At 43.7% G+C, this 19085-nt stretch overlaps 2 long non-coding RNA genes across 3 annotated transcripts; one reads left to right on the top strand and one right to left on the bottom strand.

The window, feature by feature from the left end:
- Window positions 1–1376: 1376 nt before the first annotated feature.
- On the bottom strand, window positions 1377–7057 carry LOC114016716 (uncharacterized). Its single transcript, XR_003561360.2, has 3 exons — window positions 6840–7057; window positions 4929–5211; window positions 1377–4154 (listed from the first exon to the last, which is right to left on the bottom strand). It is a non-coding gene; the product is annotated as an uncharacterized LOC114016716 (long non-coding RNA).
- A 2769-nt stretch (window positions 7058–9826) lies between these two features.
- LOC114016715 (uncharacterized) lies at window positions 9827–18591 on the top strand. 2 transcript variants are annotated; one of them, XR_003561359.2, is made up of 4 exons: window positions 9827–10012; window positions 16240–16280; window positions 16747–16957; window positions 17994–18591. It is a non-coding gene; the product is annotated as an uncharacterized LOC114016715 (long non-coding RNA). The 2 variants fall into 2 exon arrangements; XR_003561358.2 differs by having other exon boundaries at window positions 16747–18591.
- Window positions 18592–19085: the final 494 nt, after the last annotated feature.

Here is a 19085-nt window from a genome sequence, read left to right as displayed (position 1 = left end):
AATGCATGCCCAGAAAATTTATGCTTATGCATGTGAAGCACTTCACTCTTGGATACTCATGTGGTGCTGAGTGAGGGCTTTGAGAGTCTAAATTTTGGACTTTGCCACCTAAAGTAGTACTTAGGCAGCAGCCAGGGATTTAGCCCACTGTGTGGAGAGAGTCTGTTAGAAGCTAAACTTGGAGTTGTGGAGTCTGAGGTTGAGGTTATAGGTAGTGCTGTATTCTAAATTTGAACTAAAACACTTTCTAACTTTGCCACCAAACATAATTCCCCAAATCTACATTAGGCTTGAAACACTTCGTATGTAATATGAAGCCACAGGAGATTTATTTTTTTCTTTTGGAATGTCTGAGGCAAATCATCTGAGATTTTTTGATTTAAAATGTAAAGAAGAACAGGCACATTTCTGACTTCTAAAAATACACTCTAAAGAGAGGAAAGTCAGCAGGTTCAGGACAAACTCAGTGACCCTGTACAAAGGAAAAGGAGATCCTGACAGCCAGTCTAGCCAGTAGCACTACACTGGAGAATCTGAAGACAGTGTGTACAAGGTGCCTTAAAACAAAACTTCTTCTTCTAGGGCTTGCTTTGCAGTCAACAAACCTTCCTGACCAGGAGTAGCTCCCCTTTGCAGGGAATATGTTTGTTTTCATTTTATGGGCACATTGCTATTTTTCTTTTGGCAGGTCTCCCACTCTTGCCTCACCACATTGCTTCATACCTGTCAGCTTCTCTTTGTACCTGGGTGCCCTTTGCTGCTCCTTGGTCATCTTGACCAGATGTCAGCTCTGCTTAAATGGTGGCAGGCAGCCATAGAATGCTTCTTTGCAAAACCAGAAAAAAATAGTGAATTAACAGCCAACATAATAAACCTACATGGACAGCTTTGGAGATCCTGGAGTTGGTTGCCTTCTTCCAAAACTGGCATGTTCAGTCCTGTCTGCAGGAAAGTCACCAAAAACCTAGTGTACACCTCAGGGCAGTTGGTGGAAAGGGTGCTGCTGACTGTGAGTCAAGGAAGAAGAATGTGGTGGGGAAGTACCTGAGGTCTGGGGACCAGCATACAAACCCCAGGCAGCCTGCAAACCGGAGCAGTAATAAATATGCCTTGCACTGCCATCCAACTGCAGAGGGAGATGCGCACTGAAAAGCTTGCTTATTTTGGAAAAAGCTGGAGAGCTTTTCTACTTCTGCTTGGCCAGCCTTTAAAATGTTAATTTCCCTGTGGTATCATAATCCAATAATCATCAGTCACCCGGATAACCTTGATAATTTTCTTTCCGGAGTTATTTCCCATTCTTTCTCTCTCTCACCCTGTTATGATCCCCTTCAAGAAACGGGCACCAGAGAAACCAGAAAGTTCAGTGCGTTTCATGTCAGGCGTGTTTATTGTAGCAGAACAATTACCACAGAATCCTATTAGTTTTATAGTGTGTTTTTATGCTGATTTGAAGGTACCAGATGAAGGTGTAATGCAACGATAGCACTCCAATTTGGTATGGGTCATGAAGGACAAAATTGCTCACTAGGGACTACCCTTTGAGCCCCAGCTCGTACCACCCAGCTCAGTAGTATTGTTTCTCCTCTCACCTGTTCATTGCCTTTTGGAGTCCAAACCATGTTTATGTGCCAAAGACCTGCACTGGGCTGGCACTGCGAGAGCAGGAGGACAGCCGGGAAATGCGGTGAGGGCAATCAATTGCTGGCTGGCTGGTGCCACCTAACACCACCTAACAACAAAGTGCTTTTGCTCACATGTCAAGGATTGTATAAGGTGGGAAGTGTTTTCAAAGCCTTCTCCTGTCCTAAAGCAGACCTCAGAAGAAAAGGGGAACTGCCACCTCAAAAGGAAGAAAGTAGCATTTTATCAATGGCCTGGTTAATTTTCTCTGACTCCTTCTATTTTCAAAGCAGTTGGTCTAAACTATCCCTATACAGCCACTGGAGGAAGGCTAGCACATCAAGAGCTCAGGACCTTGTCCTTGTTAAAGACTTCTCTTAGGATGGGAAGCCACACTAAGCAAACCCACTGAATCCAGGTCTGCTTACTTTCCTCCTCTGGCTCTTCTGTTTGCTGCGTAATCAATATCTCCATGAAGCTGCTGCCAAAGCCTGTGTGCCTGCATGGCCACAGATGTGCAGGCATCACTGTGCTCGTATTAATCATTACCCTTATCACAGTCATGGCATTTATACTGAGCGGACCAGAGCATGGCATGAAGGCTGAGCCCCGCACAGTTTCCTTTGTGACAAAGCCCGTTTTAGAGGGGTTCTGGCTGTCCTTTCCCACTGACTGCCACTGAAACAGGTCCAGTATGTATTGAAATAATATTATTTTTCTCTATTAAAATCCACAGTTTTAACCTTCCCTTTCATTTTGCAATATTAGGTCCCCCTTTCTATCATGTACCTGGGCTCCCAAGGCTGAAAGGGCAGGCCTTGGATTCAAGTGATCCTTGAGTAAAACACACAACAGGCTTTAGCAACAAAGGGTTGAACAATGTGAACCTCTCTCCTGTAATCTGTGTGGCTAAACGCTGGGTCAGAGTGGCAAAATACCAAAATACGGTATTTCATAAGGAGATTTACTTATAAAAATATGATTTTATAAGGAGATTTGATTCATGTCAGTTGTGGAAGCTTCATCTGGACACTGCACAAGTTGTCAGATCACATAACCACTTTGCAATCCCTTCCAGTTCTCCTTTTTTCCAAATGGCATCTGTAAACTAATGCAGTGCTATCCAGCCTGAAAAATAGCAAGCCTGGCTATGGCTGCTGTGCAGCTGAGGTGGTGAGGTCCTTAGGTAGTGACTGATAAGCAGCTGGAAATCAGATTAAGTTGGATGACTGTAGTCTGTTAAAGGTCCAACACAGACCTACACAAGGGACTTGGGGTGTTCCGTTCCACAGAGAGGCTGTGCAGATGAGGAAATGTTCACATACATTATTTAGTCATGAGCAGCATAAACTGAACATGCAACAGTGCATGCAAGTGGAGCTTTCAGGTGTATGTCTTGCGTATAGATGTAATCCACTAGCTGAGAAGATGCATAACAGAGGACAATAACAAAACCCAAATGCACACGCCTGCAAAAGGAACTGACTGCATATATACATAAAGGAATGTAGCTTGGATTTTTTACCAGTTTTTGGTCAGTTAAGAACATCATCTTCTTGTTTGGTTGTTTGATTAGATTTAGCACCCCATCTACCCTGGAGCTACGTCGGTAGGGAGGGAGCTATAATGGTGTGATGAATCCAGTACTGGGCTTTATGGCTGGGAAAGGTTTAAACCCTATTAAGGCTTAATTTGTTAATCCGTAAAGAAAGGAGGATTAGAAACAGAGTCTGGAGCAGCCGTGATTCTGGGTGAGCAGCTGTCCTCAGGAGTGCAGCGGCATGGTGGGCTTCACAAGGCTCTGAAGGTGGTCAGGAGACAGGGCAGCCAGAGGAAGGATGGCTCTGCTCTTCTGGGCTTAGCCAAAGTGTGTGAATATTTTGACTCCTTGCTCAGTTGGGCCCAAGTTATTCATTTCATGGCTATCCACAGATGTTTGCACAAAAGGCTGGGTTGCCTGCTTGCGCAAACTTTTTGGAATAGTTAATCTTCAGTCAGTAAATCATGGTTTGGGAGCAGAAATAAAATAGTGACTAGCAAATAAATAGCAACACAGAGCTCTCCTCTGCTGTGCCAGAAGATGAGCTGAAACCTGCATGTTCTCCTGTGGCCATAGTGGTTATGGGCAGATCACCTCCTACCTCCTGGCCTGTGACACAGCTCCTCCTGGTCATGTTCAGGCATGGTAACATTTTCTCGTATGGGAGGATAAATGTTGCAACTATAATTATAGATAGTAAATGCATTAGAAAAGATAAAGTCTCCTGGTGAGTGACTCATGAACAGGAAAAATGACACAGCTTGTCAAAGGCATCCACAACAAATGGTGGACTCGGTTCTTTCCTCTGGCCCAGTGTGGCTGTGATTTGTAGCTCCCGAGCTGCGCTTGGGCTCAGCAGCGATTCAACTGCTGAAGCTCAGCTCAAGGGATAATGCCAGAAAATCGTAACCTGAGAAAAGATCCCTTGAACAGCATTGTTGGGCATTGTGGTGCTTGCCTCTGTTTGTCCCTCCTCATTGATTTGTTTACACTGGAACGGAAAGGTAAAACAATATTCAGTTTTGTAAACAGATCATCAGTAAAATACCCTTTGTTAATATTAATAAATAGCTTGCTTAAGAAAAACCCCTAAGTCCCTGTGGTAGGTATTAGCCTTTGGTTTCCAGTTACTCAACCTCTTTACAAGTCTTAGAGATCTCATAAACTTTGAATGTTGTAGTAAAAATATTTATAGGGTAAGTCAAAGAAAAACATAAAATTGCATTCAAGTTTTGACAGGAGTAAAACTACTTATCCTGCTTATTTTTTATTATAGAAAACTGGATGCTGTGACCTCACTAAAAAATGATAGCTATTTAAGCAGAAAGGTTGGAAAGGATTTTGTGCATGTTAGTATTTGCTTTCTGAAGTATTAATATTTACCTTGGGAAACTCTTAAGTGCTTAATTGGAAAAGACAGACAAGAGGTGCTCATGGTGTCACAGGCTATTTATGGAGTCACAACAAAACTCTGATGATAATTCCAGATGATACTTCAGTCAGGAGCTACATCGACCCGCATTTTCACTGATCTAAGATTTGAGTGTGGTGAAGGCTAGATCCACCATGAACACCCAAGTTCCACCACAAGTGCTTCATCTCAACAGCCAGATCCTAGGAGACCCACGTTCAGCTTTGTCCAGTCCTGTAGATGCTTAAAGCCCCTACAGCATCTCCATTTCCACTGGCACCCCACCCTGCTCCAGACATCACCAGCCTGCAGGGAAATCCAGAGAAGCCTTTGCCTACCTGGCCACTGCCTTACCTTGCTTGTGGAGCGTGAGCCAGCTGGCAGGCTTGGGGCGTGCTTGGTGCCTCTGACTGTGCATGGCAAACAGCACAGGGCACAGTTTCCAGGGCTGGGCTGCCTGCCTGCTGCTCTGTACTGTATCCACCTGTACTGGGAAAGGGAGACCCACTTTTAGATTCTCATCTGGTCTCAGATCCTCTCAGATCCCAGGGAAGTGCTTGGCACATCTGAGATGTGTTTTCCTCCATCCCTTTGTTGACTTGGTGGTGTGTTGTAGTAAGTTAGATATTTTGGAGGGCTGTAAGTGAGGACAAGGCACTGATTAACCTCTAGGTTGCAAAGATACTTATGTAAGGTATGGAAAAGCTGCAGTCAAATCAGACCCAGACTGAGAGAAATCAAGGTTGCTGCTCTCTGGTAAATAGGCTTTTTAGGAGACCTGACAGTGAACATTCTAAATCACTAACCTGGCTTAAAAATTCAGGCATAAGTCCCATAACGGAGTCGCAAAGTTTGGTCTGGGCTGAGAAGAGAAGCAGAACAACATCAGCAAATGCTTTGCTTAAAATGCCTGTGCTAATGGTGAGGATTTCCACCCCGCAAGAGACTGTCCAGTTGAAAAGCTGCTTGATGGGTATGAGGACAGCTTAATCACAGGTCTTGAAAAGCAAGTGTCACATAAAACATCTAGTACAAGTCTAAGCACTAAATTCTCAAGTGATCTAAGCTGCTGCTTAGGCACTAAAACAAGTAGCTGGGGTTTTTTTTAAGATCTGAAGTGAAAAATTTGATCATCATATCCCAGAGCACTTGGACTGGACAGCAGCTGAGAGGCTGTTGGAAAAATCTTTTCACAAACATTTTCAACAAAAAAATTCTTTTTGTCACTTTCTCGATGAAGATTGAGTCTTCTTCCTCAGCGGCAGGGTTTCAGTGGTGGCTCATGCTGCACAGGCTGTAAGGCATCTCTTCCTCAGACTGAGAGCTGGGGGGCAGGCAGCTGCTGCAAGGGGAGTCTCCCAGGATATCCCCTGCTGTAAAAACTGCCACATTCCTGATTCATTCCAGGTTTTGGATTTAAAATTACTTAATAAACCCTGGAGTTTTTTGGGGGGCAAACATTAAAAAGTCGCCCCCTCTTTAGCCTCGGCCATGCATCCTTGTGTTGTTCTGGCAACTGGGCTGGGAGCGCCGTTTCCCTGCAGGGAGCCCGGCCGAGAGTTTTGCTCAGCCTTGCTGGGTGGGGGGGTGTGGGGGGGGGGGGGGGGGGGGACGGGGGTGGGGGGGAGGTGGCAGCTCATACCGCTGTGCTTAACACCCACAGCTCTGAAAGTGTTAACACACACCTGGAGCTTTTTATTGCTATTATAAAATGGGGGCTTAGTTAACTTACTGTCCCACTATATTTAGACAAAAAATATCCAAACTTTTCAAGACTACAAGCTAAAAAATTTTAAAAAAAAGTGCTATAATTGTAAGTCCCTGTCTCTGTTTTGAGGCCTCTTTTTCATTAGGAAGTGGCCAATATATGACTGTTGTTTCTCTTCCTTTGTCTTTTGTAGAGGAAGCATTCTGACTTCTCATAAGGATGGTTTTTATGGGTAACAATACAGAAATAATTTCATAAGAACTCTCACTTCTTGCAGCGTCAGCTACAAGTTACAACATAAAACCACCAAACCCTTGAAGATTATGTGAGAGCTATAGTTTGATGAGCCATTAAATCAGGTAACCATTATTCTGGAGATTTTAGTCAAAAAAATGTTTTAATGCTGTCTTTTCACTGCACTGCTTACTTTGCATGATCCTGTTTTTAATCAGCTTCCTCAGTAACAACCATGGATAAATACCACCTTCACATGTGTGCACAAGTCCTGAACTTTGAACGAATGCAGTATGTTAATACATATTAATCTGTTTACTTACTTAGCCTGTGTCTGGTCACAGCCAATAAATCCACAAATCCAGGAGCTGCTGATTGTATGGCGGGCATGTAAAACACAGTACACAAAGGAAAACCTGGAAATTTGTCAGCTCATAGAAAGCTGGACCTTACTTTTTAAAATGGGATGGTACATATGCCGAAGACGTGCCTTCAGAAGTGCACTGCTGTTTACCAGGCAGCTTGTTTGGTTTTGCATAGGTTGCAGAGCAGGATGCTGCTGTCACCTCAGGGATATGATCCCAAGTTCACTGACTTGCTGGATGTTACCTATGAGCTCAGCCTCACTGAGAGCACCCAAGTCTCATGTGAGACTCAAACCAAGCACTGGGGGTGGGGTGGGGGCTGGGTTATTTGACTTTCCCCACACCCCCTTGATAGAACCTGAAAGGGGCTGAGTAAGACTCATGTATTTACATTTATCCAGAATTGGTTTCTTTATAGGAGGGACACATAGATGTTAATTAGGTACAAAGATATTGTGCAACCTCACCAGAGAGGCATGCGGTACTGCCTTGCTTTGGGTGTGTTAGCGCTGAGCTTGATGTTGTAATGACTGTGCCTCATTTGAGGGCTTAGGGGTAACTGGCCTCCAGGGGTATTACACTTTGAGTTTGAACTATATACTAAAATCATCTGACTTCTTGTTTGGAAAGAGAAAGAAATCTTTGCTGTAATTTATGTCACCTTCTGAATGGGACAAAAGTCTGAGGGGGAGCATCCAGGTACTGGTTCTTCTCAGCACAATCTCCCCATCTCTCCCCCGTGCTTGTCTTTGGAATTATGTTTCACCAGCATGCGGATCTGGGACAGAGCCTTCTGGAGTAAAGCTGTGCCATCATTTGACTGAAAAAGTGCTACTAGTTGGGGGCTTGGGGGACGCGGGTCTCCCCCCTCCCTGAGCTCTGCTTTCTATAAGTGCCTCTGGAGCTCACTCCGTGTAGTGTACCGGGGGTCCAGTAACACTTTAGTGAAGACAGATGTTAATGCTGAGTGAGCAGAAGCTAACAGACTCACAGAGCAACCTTGGCAGCTCGCCCCATTTTTCAGATTTCAATGTACCTACAAAAACTTTAAAAAAACCCAGAAGAAAGCCCTCTCTACATTTTGGCCTAGAGCAAACTCTGGTGTAAGTAGTTCATCAAGACACACTCTCTTTAGCTCCTTAAACACACAGCTAGATCAAAATAAAGTATGAAGAGCATAAAGTAACTCACAGACACCGTTTATTAACACTGAGGCCTGCTGCAGGAAGAAAGTGACCTAGTAAATATCCTCCCTGAGTAGTAAAATAGCTGCTGTAAGGAGTTATAAGAACTTTTGTGAGCTGTAATTCCCTAAGGAAAAAAAAAAAAAAAAAAGAGAGAGGTTTTTACAATCTTTCATCTCTGCTTGAAAGCAGAAATAAAAAGCCTGCCCCTAAACTACTAGGTGCTTGTGAGCAGCCTGCTAATAATGTCATCTTCTGTCTGGTCTTAAAGGAGAAGGAGAGATATGGAAAGAAAACAAACCCCACAAACAGCACTGGTCAGCTTTATGAGAGCTGCAACTTCAAAGACTGGAAGAAATGCTCTGCAGACTGGCTGTTCTGAAGATCAAGAGTTCAGGAGTTTTAAAGGGCCTTTATTAGAGAAAATTCTGCATGAGAAACTAACAATCCCTGATAATACTGCAAATGGGTGTCTTGCACTGGCAGTCCTGCATGTAACTAACTTACCTGAGCTCTGAGGAAAAGCTAACAGTATGAGCCTACTTATTTTTTGCTTGTATATGTTGTATTTTAACCAAGCATATTTTGCACAAGGCTGCAGTGTTGGTGATCCGTGCGAATACCATCCCTTCTTTACTGGTGACTAAACTGAGATGGAGTGGAAGTGCAGCCAAAGTTTTCATAAGCAGTCTTAGGTTTGGGCTCCTTCCATCTGCGTTGCTGAGCATGAGATACAGAGGTGTTCCTATCGGGGTGCTCCAGATCAGTGTGATGGCAGATCTGGAGGGTACTGCCCTGTCCCCAGTGGAGGCTCTATGCAGAAAGGAGGAAAGGATTGCAGGATGTCATGAGGAAACGGATTCATAATCCAAGTGGTCTCCTCATTAAAATATCCATTTTCTGTTCTGAAAACAAGCAGGACAGTGGCAGTTTAGTCCTTTTGGTTTGCTTTTTTATTCTAGCAAAGCGTAATGCATTAGTTTTACTAATGGAGGCACACGCAATACTTCTGACAATGTAAGAGTAATGCAGATGTGTAAGTTCCTTAGACACTCTGATATCTTTATCAATATGAGCAGGAAAAACAAGGCAGAAAATACATGCTGAACTATGTCCAATTAAATGTATTCTTGCTTATCCTCTCCCTGTATCCATTTTTCCCCCCTGTGGCAACTGCGACTGAGTTTAGCTGCACAGTGTCTAAGAAAGTTTACAGCAAATGTTCTAGTGATCAGAAACATGATCATCCTCAAAGGATTTAGGACAGTAAAGAGAACACATATCAAAAGAAAAGCTAGAATGATCTCTCCATTTGCCGCATAAACAACAGTGAAATATGCTATAAAGAAATGCAGCAGATTGTGTTCTAGATGCCAGCACTGCGCTTGCAAATAATGAGTTAACCAGTAAGTTGACTGAAATAAATGTGCATTTTTTTTTTCTTCTGTGGACAACTGAGTCTCTAACAAGAACCACGTCTGTAATAAAAGTTATGATGTCTCTAGCAGGAACTGGTAGTGCAAATCAAACATACCATTAGCTTGTCAGGCTCAGCCAAGTGAAATAACAAGCAGCTGGGTAGTGCTGTACACTGAAATGGAAAACTGTTGCCCCTTAACAGAAGATTTCCTCAGAGAAAATTAAGCATGAGGGGCAGCGACAGACCTGGTTATTCATGAGCATGGTGTCACGGGGAGGTCAGTGGAAGGACCTTACTTAAACCATCATTCTGGTTCAGGAAATGCTGCCTGACTCCTGAAGTTAGCAGAGCAAACTCTCCCCAACACCTCGATGAGTAAATCAGGGTAGTGGGGAAGTGCATGGCACCAGGGAAAACGGAAAGGGAAGCTGCAGCATGTGATTTCGCATCTGACCAGCCACGCTTGGCCATGAGACTCAAGTGCTTTCAGCTCTGAGGAGACGGAGGGGAGGATGGATTGTGCCTGGGTAAGGGGAGAAAGGGAATCTCTTCTTGTTTCTAAGGGTACTGAAGAATAAACCTGGAAAGTGAAACATTTCCCTATGGTAGACCGGGAATTGGATGCAGACTGTGCTGGGCTAGATGAGTGTTTGTACTTTGGGCTTTCAGCTAAACCCGAGCTGTTTGTGTTGTCGCACGCTCTTTTACAAGCTTTTGGCTGATGGAGCCTGGGTGGCAGAGTGGAAAATTGTTTGGGAGGTTTGCGTAGCCGTGTGTGTGTTCTGTGGCCCCGAAGCCAGACGTTGTTTATTGAGTCCTGCAAGGGATCCTGGTAATCGTAGCTGATTTGCAAAAGCATATCTGTTGCCCATGTGTATCAATTAGATTGCAGTATTTGTGTACAAATCACAGGCTTGATATTGATCCTGCAGCTTGTGGCCAGCTGAGAGCAGTTTTACGCTTGTGTGGAGGGTGTAGCTGTGGTACCCCATTTAAAAAAAATTCTGCTGCCCTTGCAAAGGTGCACCCAGCTTTCAAATGCAGGTGTGTCTCTAGCAGCTCACTCCAGTTGAATTCCAGCCCATGAAATGTCCACAGACATCTCCACACTGCAGGCACCTGCTCGGCCTGCTGAGATCCCCAGCTCCTCGCCTGGGTCATGAAAGCCCCATATGCATTTTTGAGGCAGCAGCCAGTACCAGAGCAGGTTGGGCTGCACTTCCCAGGAGCCAGGTCTTGAAAGAGGGAATTTTAAAAGAGGTAATAGTGCTTTTTATGGCTCTGAATGCTCTCTGTTCCCATCCTTTTCTTGATGCTGGAGTATGCCCAAGTCTGAATAGAAAATGAAGGAAACAACATTTTGACCAAAAAGCTTTCTTTTCACAGAGCAATTCTAAACCACTTTCATGTGCCTGTGGTACATGTAAGCACTGCTTCCACCAGTGACGTGTCTAACCAAACCCGAGGGAGTGTAACACCACCACTCCTGAAGTGGAGCTGCCAGGCCATTCCTGGGCTGGCAAAGGTCCCCCCCAGTCTCTGTCAGGCATTCGAGCTCTCAGCCTTCTGGGGGGCAATAGAGACCTTGGAGGCTCAGCCCTGACTGACACTGCCCAGGGCAACTTTTGAGATCCAAATTTTCAGAATAAGATCTGGAGTGTAAAAGGCATAGCAAGCTCTTGCCCCAGCTCTAATAACTATAATTAGTTAGAAAAATGCTACAAGTATATTGCAAAAGAAAATTTCCAAATGCTTTTCTTTGCAACTGTTTCATTATATTTTTTTCAAAATACAAAAATACAGTTGTGTTAATTTTTGTCATTCAGTAACAAGAAAGGAAAACTCTCTCTTCCCTTCATCCTTCCCTGCCTCAGGAAAAAGGGAAAAAGGGGAGGGAGGAAGAAAAGAGGGTTGCTGGCATGATAATGACTTGAAATGTTTTTTCTTGAAAAGTTAAAACATTTTGGAAAGAAATTTTCCACATTTCTTCTTGCTTTTGAAAGAAGAAATCCTTTTTGAAAGAAAGAATCCTTTTCAAGAAAAATGCTTTAAACTCCAAGTATTGGCTAACTTTATAAACAAAATTCTTTCCCTGTTTTATTAAGGGAAGTAAACAAGGCAGAAGTGATGGCTGAAGCAACAATTTCCAAGATGATTGACACATGAGAGCTTTTATCTTTTCAACTATAAACTTTGATTGGTTTTCGTCCCCCCTGCCTCACTTCCTCCTTTCCTCTTTCTAAAAATTATTGCCTTTCAGTTTGTTTTAATGGTGTTTATGTAATGTCATAAATATTCTTGTTTAGAGCTGTAATTATTCCCTACGATTAATTCTGTTCATTCTGAGGTTGTGCAATTTTTTCACTGGAGGATATGTCTTTCATGTTCATGTGTTTCTCCATGTAAAATGCAATGTGTCCAATACTAAAGCCATGCCTGGGAAGGCAGGGTTAATGCTTTTCCTTTTTGCCGTGGCAATGTTTGGAAGCATTTTTGTGGAGTGTTTAGTATCATTCCTCTTCGGGTTGGGATTAAGGTAATTGATAGGGCATTGAGCCAGGGGTCCTTTAGCTGTCCAACCTCTGTTACATGGGGTGGAAGCATTCCATGGCCAAAGTCACTTCCTTTCTCTTTCTTTTATATCCCATTAGTCTGCCTGTGTTTTCGATTTCAGAGGAATTCCTATAAATACATCGACTGTAGCTGCTAATTGTGGGTAAAACATCAACTATGTGGAGGCGGTGGGAGTTTTCCCAAAATAAGGACTACAGGACTCAGCCCTCTGTACTCTCCAAAATGTATTTGCAGTAAGTGAAGATAATGATCAGCATTTTTGTGACAACTGTTCTGCGTTACGTTAGGGCAAACAGTTGAAATCAGACCTTAAGTAACAGGCTGAGTCCCACCCAACACTGCAGAAGTGACTGACAGTGCATAAAGGCCAGATGTATGTACATGGTGCCCAGCACGTCTACCTTTGGTGCTGTGCCTCACGTAACGAGTTAAAAGGAGATGGACAGCAAGACTTTCATGCCCCAGAGCAAAGGAAAAAAATCTTGGAGGAACAGAGTTAAAATTATACTTTAAAGAACGTGTAGAACATATACTCAAAATACACAGCTTGTCTGCTTCAGTGTATTTCAGGGATATTTTTATGTGGTATAATTTTCTCCTAATGGCTTAGCAGCTTGAAAAGCCTAATCTTCTGGAAAAGTTTGGCTGTCATCCTCATAGCCAGTTTCGCAAGCAATCGCATTAATGCCCAGATGAATTGACTGTGATTATTCAGCATAAAATGAAAGAAGTTATGCACTATTTGGGGAACCTGTAGAGTTTAATTTTTGTTCAATTCATTTGCAGAAGCCCTCTAGGCAGCTTCTAGTGCCAGCTGGGGAAGGGTTTGTAGCAGGGGATCAGCGTGCTGTTTAACACCCGGAGGAGGAACAGGCTGGAAGCACAGGGTCCTGCTCTCGGCCCTGCAGGGGCCCTGCAGGGACACCTCAGTCCCTGGAGGAAACCTGCTCCATGCCATGGGGGTCCTGCGGTCGCGGAGGGGGTCAGGACAACCTGGCACCTGCAGAAAGGAGAGAGCTTGGGGCACAGCCCTCGCTAAACCAGACCATAGTTTTGCCAGGCTCATTCAGTTGTATCTGGACCTAAAAAAGAAAAGAAGAAAGGAAAAGTGACTAGAAATGTAGTTTAAATAAAACAGTCTGTAAAAAGAGGCAGGAAACTGTTGGGAGACCTCAGTGGAAAATCCCAGAAGAGGCGGGTATCCCCACATGTTCCCTTTCTAGGCCCTGTCACAGAGCGGGGCATCTCATTAGGTCATGTTTACCGATGGCGCTTGTTGTCTGTCTCCTGATTCAGCCCCCGACAGGACATGGGGAGGACAAAGCCTGTCCTAAGTGACCACCGATGGAGCCAGCCCTATTCATGGATTAGGGCTGCCATGGAAACTCAGTTTGCAGAGCTCACCACTGCAAACATGGAATGAATGGCCAGGTCAGCACCCGAGATTAAAGGGGAGGGAAGGAGGGAGTTGAGCAACTGTTTGCTGAACTCATTTCAGGAGCTTTCCTGGAACAGTCCAATATTCCAGAAATCGGAATGAAGAGTTTTTAGTTTAAACCAGAGTGAGGATTCCCCATGTTTGAGAAAAGCGTTGTGTCCTTTGGATGCCTTCAGTGAAGGACAGCAGCAGAGCTGAGCTAAGTATTGATTTAAGTTCAGAATAACCTTAAAAGACCTAAAAGAGGTTTAATGATCAGCCGTATGTGGAAAATGAATCCCAGAGGGCTTATCGTTTAATGTAATGATTTATGCAATGTGTTATCTGCCACTTGGTTTGGATACTTGTATTTTGATCATTGTGAGACAAAACTCATATCCAGGTTTTAACTGCACAGATCTATTGGCTAGCTAATCCTAGATGCGTTAAAAGCATGACTGGCTGTTTCACCACCTGGAAAATAAAACTTCTTTTACCACCTCAAACAATGAAGTTTGCAGCAAAGTATGTTTTAACAAGCATCTCTGCTTTTTTTTTTTTTTTTTTTCTCCCCCATATTAAAAATGATATATTTTTTCCCTCCAAGTCCAATGGCTGAGGGATAGCCCGTGATTTAGGAGACCTCAATTTACATCCTACTCTCTTATAGTCTTCCTTATGACTTAGAATAAGTTCCTCTGTCACAGGAGTTCAGAGAAACCTAGGTGTGGTCTCCACAGTCTGGTGGCATCTACCCTAAGGGCTACCTGTGTGTTGTGAAATGCTTAGCTGGAAGCTGGGCATCTGGGAGCCAGCTCTGCTCTGACACCCAGCACAGATGCACAGAAAATACCTTAAAAGCCAGGAGTACGATTCATCCCTTCAGACTTTAGACCTGGAGGGAGCGGAGATGGCTAATGTGATGTTATTAATTTCTTGTTGAAACCATTGCTCTTGGTATATACAGCTGTGAGCAGCACACTTGGTGAAGTTAGAACAAAAAGCTAGGACATGAAAGCCTGGAAGGCAGATGCAGTACTCTGGTAGGTACAACTTCCTAGTTGGATACTGGTGTTCTGAATGTTATTACTTGACTGTGTTTTTCAGCCAGCTGGGCACCCATTTTGGAGTACTTTTGCTTAAAACTATGTCCTTAGCAAGGGAAATGTCAGAAAACACATTATTAAACTCAAAATTGAACCTATGGATCCTTTTCCAGACAGTAAAACATTTTCTCTCTCAGTGGAAGAGACTGTGGTTTGACATTCTTCGTCTTCACAAATCCAAGTTAACCAGTTCTTTTTATCAGAGTTATTCCTATGTGCTGTAAGGCAGTTGCTTAATACTGTGTTCAAGTATCTTGCTGAGGTTAAACTGGTTGGTCATTCCCCAAATTTTCCATTTCTGCATACGATAGCATGTCAGCCTTTCTCTAGTGCTCTGGGGCCTCATAAACCCCCATGAGTTTCTAATGGCTCAGCAGTTGCCCTGGTTAAGATGAAAACTGGATTTTCTCACTCCTTCCTTGTGTTGGCCTTATGCAGAGAAGTTGGAGGGTTTAAAACTCTGCTGAATGAAAAAAAAAAAAAAAAACAAAACCTGAAGGAGGGGAGAAATGTTGGAAATCAAGCAAAGTCAATGGCAAAACCTTCACGGTTTTTACTGGGAGGCAGACCTGGATCCGTGGGCATAAAGCTGAAGAGGGCAGATTGTGGGTTACGTGAAACTAGGCACTAGCAGTACACACAGGAGAGAACATCCAGCCTCATACAGTGCCCTCAGAATTATCTGTTTGTAGCAGCACACAGAAGAAATATGAACTAAAAGAAGGGAAACTGTAAAAGTTTGATCACCTAAGGTTAATGTTTGAGCAACTGGAGCTGTCTGCAAATGTAGATTTGTAGGTTCTGTGCAGGCACACTCATTTCTGCAGAGCTGCTGTGGGATCTTGCTTCACACGTGCACATGCAAACCTTAGCCACCCTTTTTGCTCTGATTCACCTGGAAGAATTGACCTGAACAATTGTTTTCCTTTGTTCAGATCCAAAGGGACCTGAACAAAATTTCTCTCAGTCTGTGGCTCAATAAGTAAAAGTCCACATGCGTGTGCATCTGGCTCACTCTGGCTGGGCTTTTTCTGCTTATAGAAATTCTAATAGTTTCTTGCTAAATACACTAAAGAGGTTCCACAGATCCTCATTTACATATGTTTTATATTATCTATGTTTTTGCTTTTCATGGTTTATTCTTCCCTCCCACAAGTTACCACTCTTCCCCTTCATTAACCAGCCTAACTGAAAGCTGACATTTTCTGATTTATTGTTCCAAGTCCTCTTAAAGTCGCCAGTCAGAAGAATAGCTGTGCCCCTGTTTGGTTCAAGGAAGACATTTAATACAGATTTTGTCTTTCCTGTGCTCAAAAATATTTTTTCCTCTGTCCTCAGTAAGAGATGAAAAGATGACCCTGCAGAGCAAAAGTCTCCATTGAATCAGCCATCAGAGAGGAGGCAGGCTGGGTTTTTCATTTGAGTTTATTTTGTTTTGTGCTTAAATATATTTTGTTAACCCATGTTGGGAAAAAAAAAAGGGGGGGAGAGTTGCTAAAAGAAGAGCATTACATCCCACTGGAGTTCAGCCTGCAAGCTACCCTTTCTTGGGAGCTGCCTTGAGTTCCCTTGCATTTTGCTTCTGCAGACAGGGTGTTTTATCTGCTTTTTAGCCTCTGACCCAGAGGTGTGACCTTTTCACTTTTATCTCTTTCAGAGTAAGCCTGGGCCCTGTCAAAGTTCCCCGAGAGACTAATGGTAAGTGCAGAGCAAGAAGGGTCATTTCTGACAGTAAAAGAGGACAAAGCATGGCAGCGGGTGACGGTGAGGTGCCCCCGGGACAGGTACCTGCAGCGGTGCGGTCCGAGCGGCTGAGCGGCCATCCCTGCCAGCGCCCCAGCAATGCATAGCAATGATGGACGGAGTGCCGGCAGCCGAGGGCTAATCCCTGCTAAACCATCCCTGCCTCCCACCCGAGCATTGCGGCAACAATAAATAAAGGCATAACCAGTTTCAGGAGAGGTGCTTGCTTATCTCCTGTTGTTTAAAGCAGACAGATTTAGCCTCGGTATAAAACGGGTCATGGAAATAATATTCAGCTGTGACTCTTAGCATTTATGGTTTTTAATTCTCCCATCTTTCTACAAAGAAGTCTTTTCTGTGTCCTTGAATGACAGATGTGCTAAGGCTTTAAAAATGTACTTTCAGTTCTTCTATTTTACAGATCTGCAAAATCTGGGTTCTGGGATGCCTTGCGGCGGTGATGTCAGCAATAGCATCTCTCAAACTGCCTGAAGAGGAAAGGGAAAATCAGCACAAGAAAAATGTATCTGTGACACAGAGCTGCCTGGGAGGTTTCCTACCAGGGTCCTCCCTGATGCTGGAGCAGGAAAAGATGCTGCATCAGTGATGTGATTGAGTTTCCCTTTCATGGTGTAGGTATCTGTTTCAGAGCCTCGGCAGAGGATGCTGCAATGGGTCCTGTTTGTCCTGCTCGCGCATTGAGGGAGGGCAGCCATGCAGGAGCTGCAGAGGCTCATCCTGCCTCAGGCTGCTCTGTGATGCATCAGCATGTGTGGGACAAGCACGGCTTCAGGCTGCTTTATTTCCTGACCTCAGTGGAGAAGAGGGAAAGGAAAAGGCGAGTCACAGCTGCATGCTGTGGGATTCCCTCCTTCTGTTTTGGAAAAGAAATTGCAGAAGGGAGTCATAGAGCCAGGGAAAAAGAGTGAGGTGTTTTTTGTGCTTTTGATTCAAAGCCTGCAGTCTGCCTTGTGTGGTTCTGCTTGGTTCCAGTGGGTGTGAGATTGGACCAGAGCTTATTTTCAAAAAAGGGGTGTGAGGGGTGTGCAGAAAATTCCTTTACAAGAGAAGGTCCTGCATCACAGGGAAACCTCTCCACCCCATACTGTGAGGAATGATGTCCAGCTGGAGATCCCTATTGCAGGGAAGCATGAAGAGGTGACGTGTTCTGTTAGGGAAAGGGAGAGTTTTCAAGTATTTGTTTTTTATTTAAAAAATTACAGAGCTGCTCTCTATAAAAACCTTTCCAGTTTTAAATGGAAACATTTCAATCCAGCTTATGCTAGAGGTGAGGGCTCTGACCCTCAGGAGCTTCCATATGGGGATGAGGATCAGGAGCACAATCCTTATAGACATGGCTAGATATAGCTATAAAATGGGGCATAGCATGTGTTCAATATCCTGTAAAATACACAAGATAGCAAAGATTAGGGAATCCTCTCCTCTCCAGCTCTCTTGTGCCCAAAACCCACTTCATGAATGTAGCAATAATTGACCAGAGCCCACCAGAGTAAAACCACTCACCCATTAATAACCCAGCCCAACAAAACTGAGATGCTTTGTTATAGACGATGATTTTGCTTTTTCCTACAACACAAATTGCTCCTAAGAACGAAGATGGCTTGTACACTTTAATGCGCATTGCTCATTTCTTCATTATATTTCCAGTGTGTGCCCTTGGGTGGAGTCTACTCATCTGCAACATCTCTGCTCTCCCCCCAGACCAACCGCTGCGTGCCAGAGGCTGGTGCTCATCCCAGCTTCCAGTGTGTGCAGCATCAGTGGAACATGAATCATGGCTGGTGTTTGGGCTCTGTAGACAAAGTTTCAGATTTCCAGCTCTTCTGTCTGATTGTGACAGTGCTCTTATTTACCTTTCTGTTTTCTTCCAAAAAAAAAAAAAAAAGGGTTAAGGCAGGAGAAAGAAAAGTTCACCCAGAAATGAACCATAAATGTCCACCTCTCAGTTGTACATAAAACTTATTTTGCACTTATTTCCTAAAATAACTTCTTTTTTAAGAACTTTTTAAAAGAAAAAAACCCAAACTTATTGAAACTCATGGGCAGAGAATTCATTTGGTTCACATTGATGGTCTCCTTCAGGCTAATGGCTGAATTTGGCTTTAGAAAAACTGCGTTACTGTTAGGGGTTTGTCTTGCATGAACAGTAAATAGACTTTCAATGGCCAAGATTCTTTGTGGTAACTCATCATAAATCAATGTAAGGAACAATATCAAAAAGTAAAAATGGTATTTTGCCACTGTGGCGGATCTTAAAGTTTTCAAATGTCTAATGTTAATTTTAACAGCTCTTCCCTGGAAGCAAAAAAGCTTCTAACCTCCCATGGAAGCTGCTATCCAGGACTGGAGCCAGCTACGCTATACTATCTCTCCTAGTTCTTCTGTCTTCCTTCCTTGGAACTTTCAGCTGCCACCAGATCCCAGTCACTTCTGACAGTTTCTAGTGCCACTTCCTCAGGGTAGGATTTGAAGCTGGGTATCTATTGCTGTTCTCTAGATATATATATATTTTTTATTATTGTATGATTGTGGCTAAGCCCACAAGCCCACAATCCTCCCTCCTTCCCCACCAAGTAATTTATTGGAAGTAACTGACTCCCAAACCCGAAAGTATCCCTTGTATCAGACAAAAGAGAAGAAGGGTCCAGTTAGGGTCTGGAGAAGCCTGGGTACAACTCTCAGCTCTGACACGTCACTTCTCTGCAAGCAGTTACACTTCTTTGCAGCCCACACATAAAA

The sequence above is a fragment of the Falco cherrug genome, chromosome 4 (assembly GCF_023634085.1).
Source record: "Falco cherrug isolate bFalChe1 chromosome 4, bFalChe1.pri, whole genome shotgun sequence".
NCBI classification, from domain to species: domain Eukaryota; kingdom Metazoa; phylum Chordata; class Aves; order Falconiformes; family Falconidae; genus Falco; species Falco cherrug.
The sequence above is the reverse complement of the archived record's forward strand: the minus strand, read 5'-3'. Positions and strand labels throughout refer to the sequence as shown.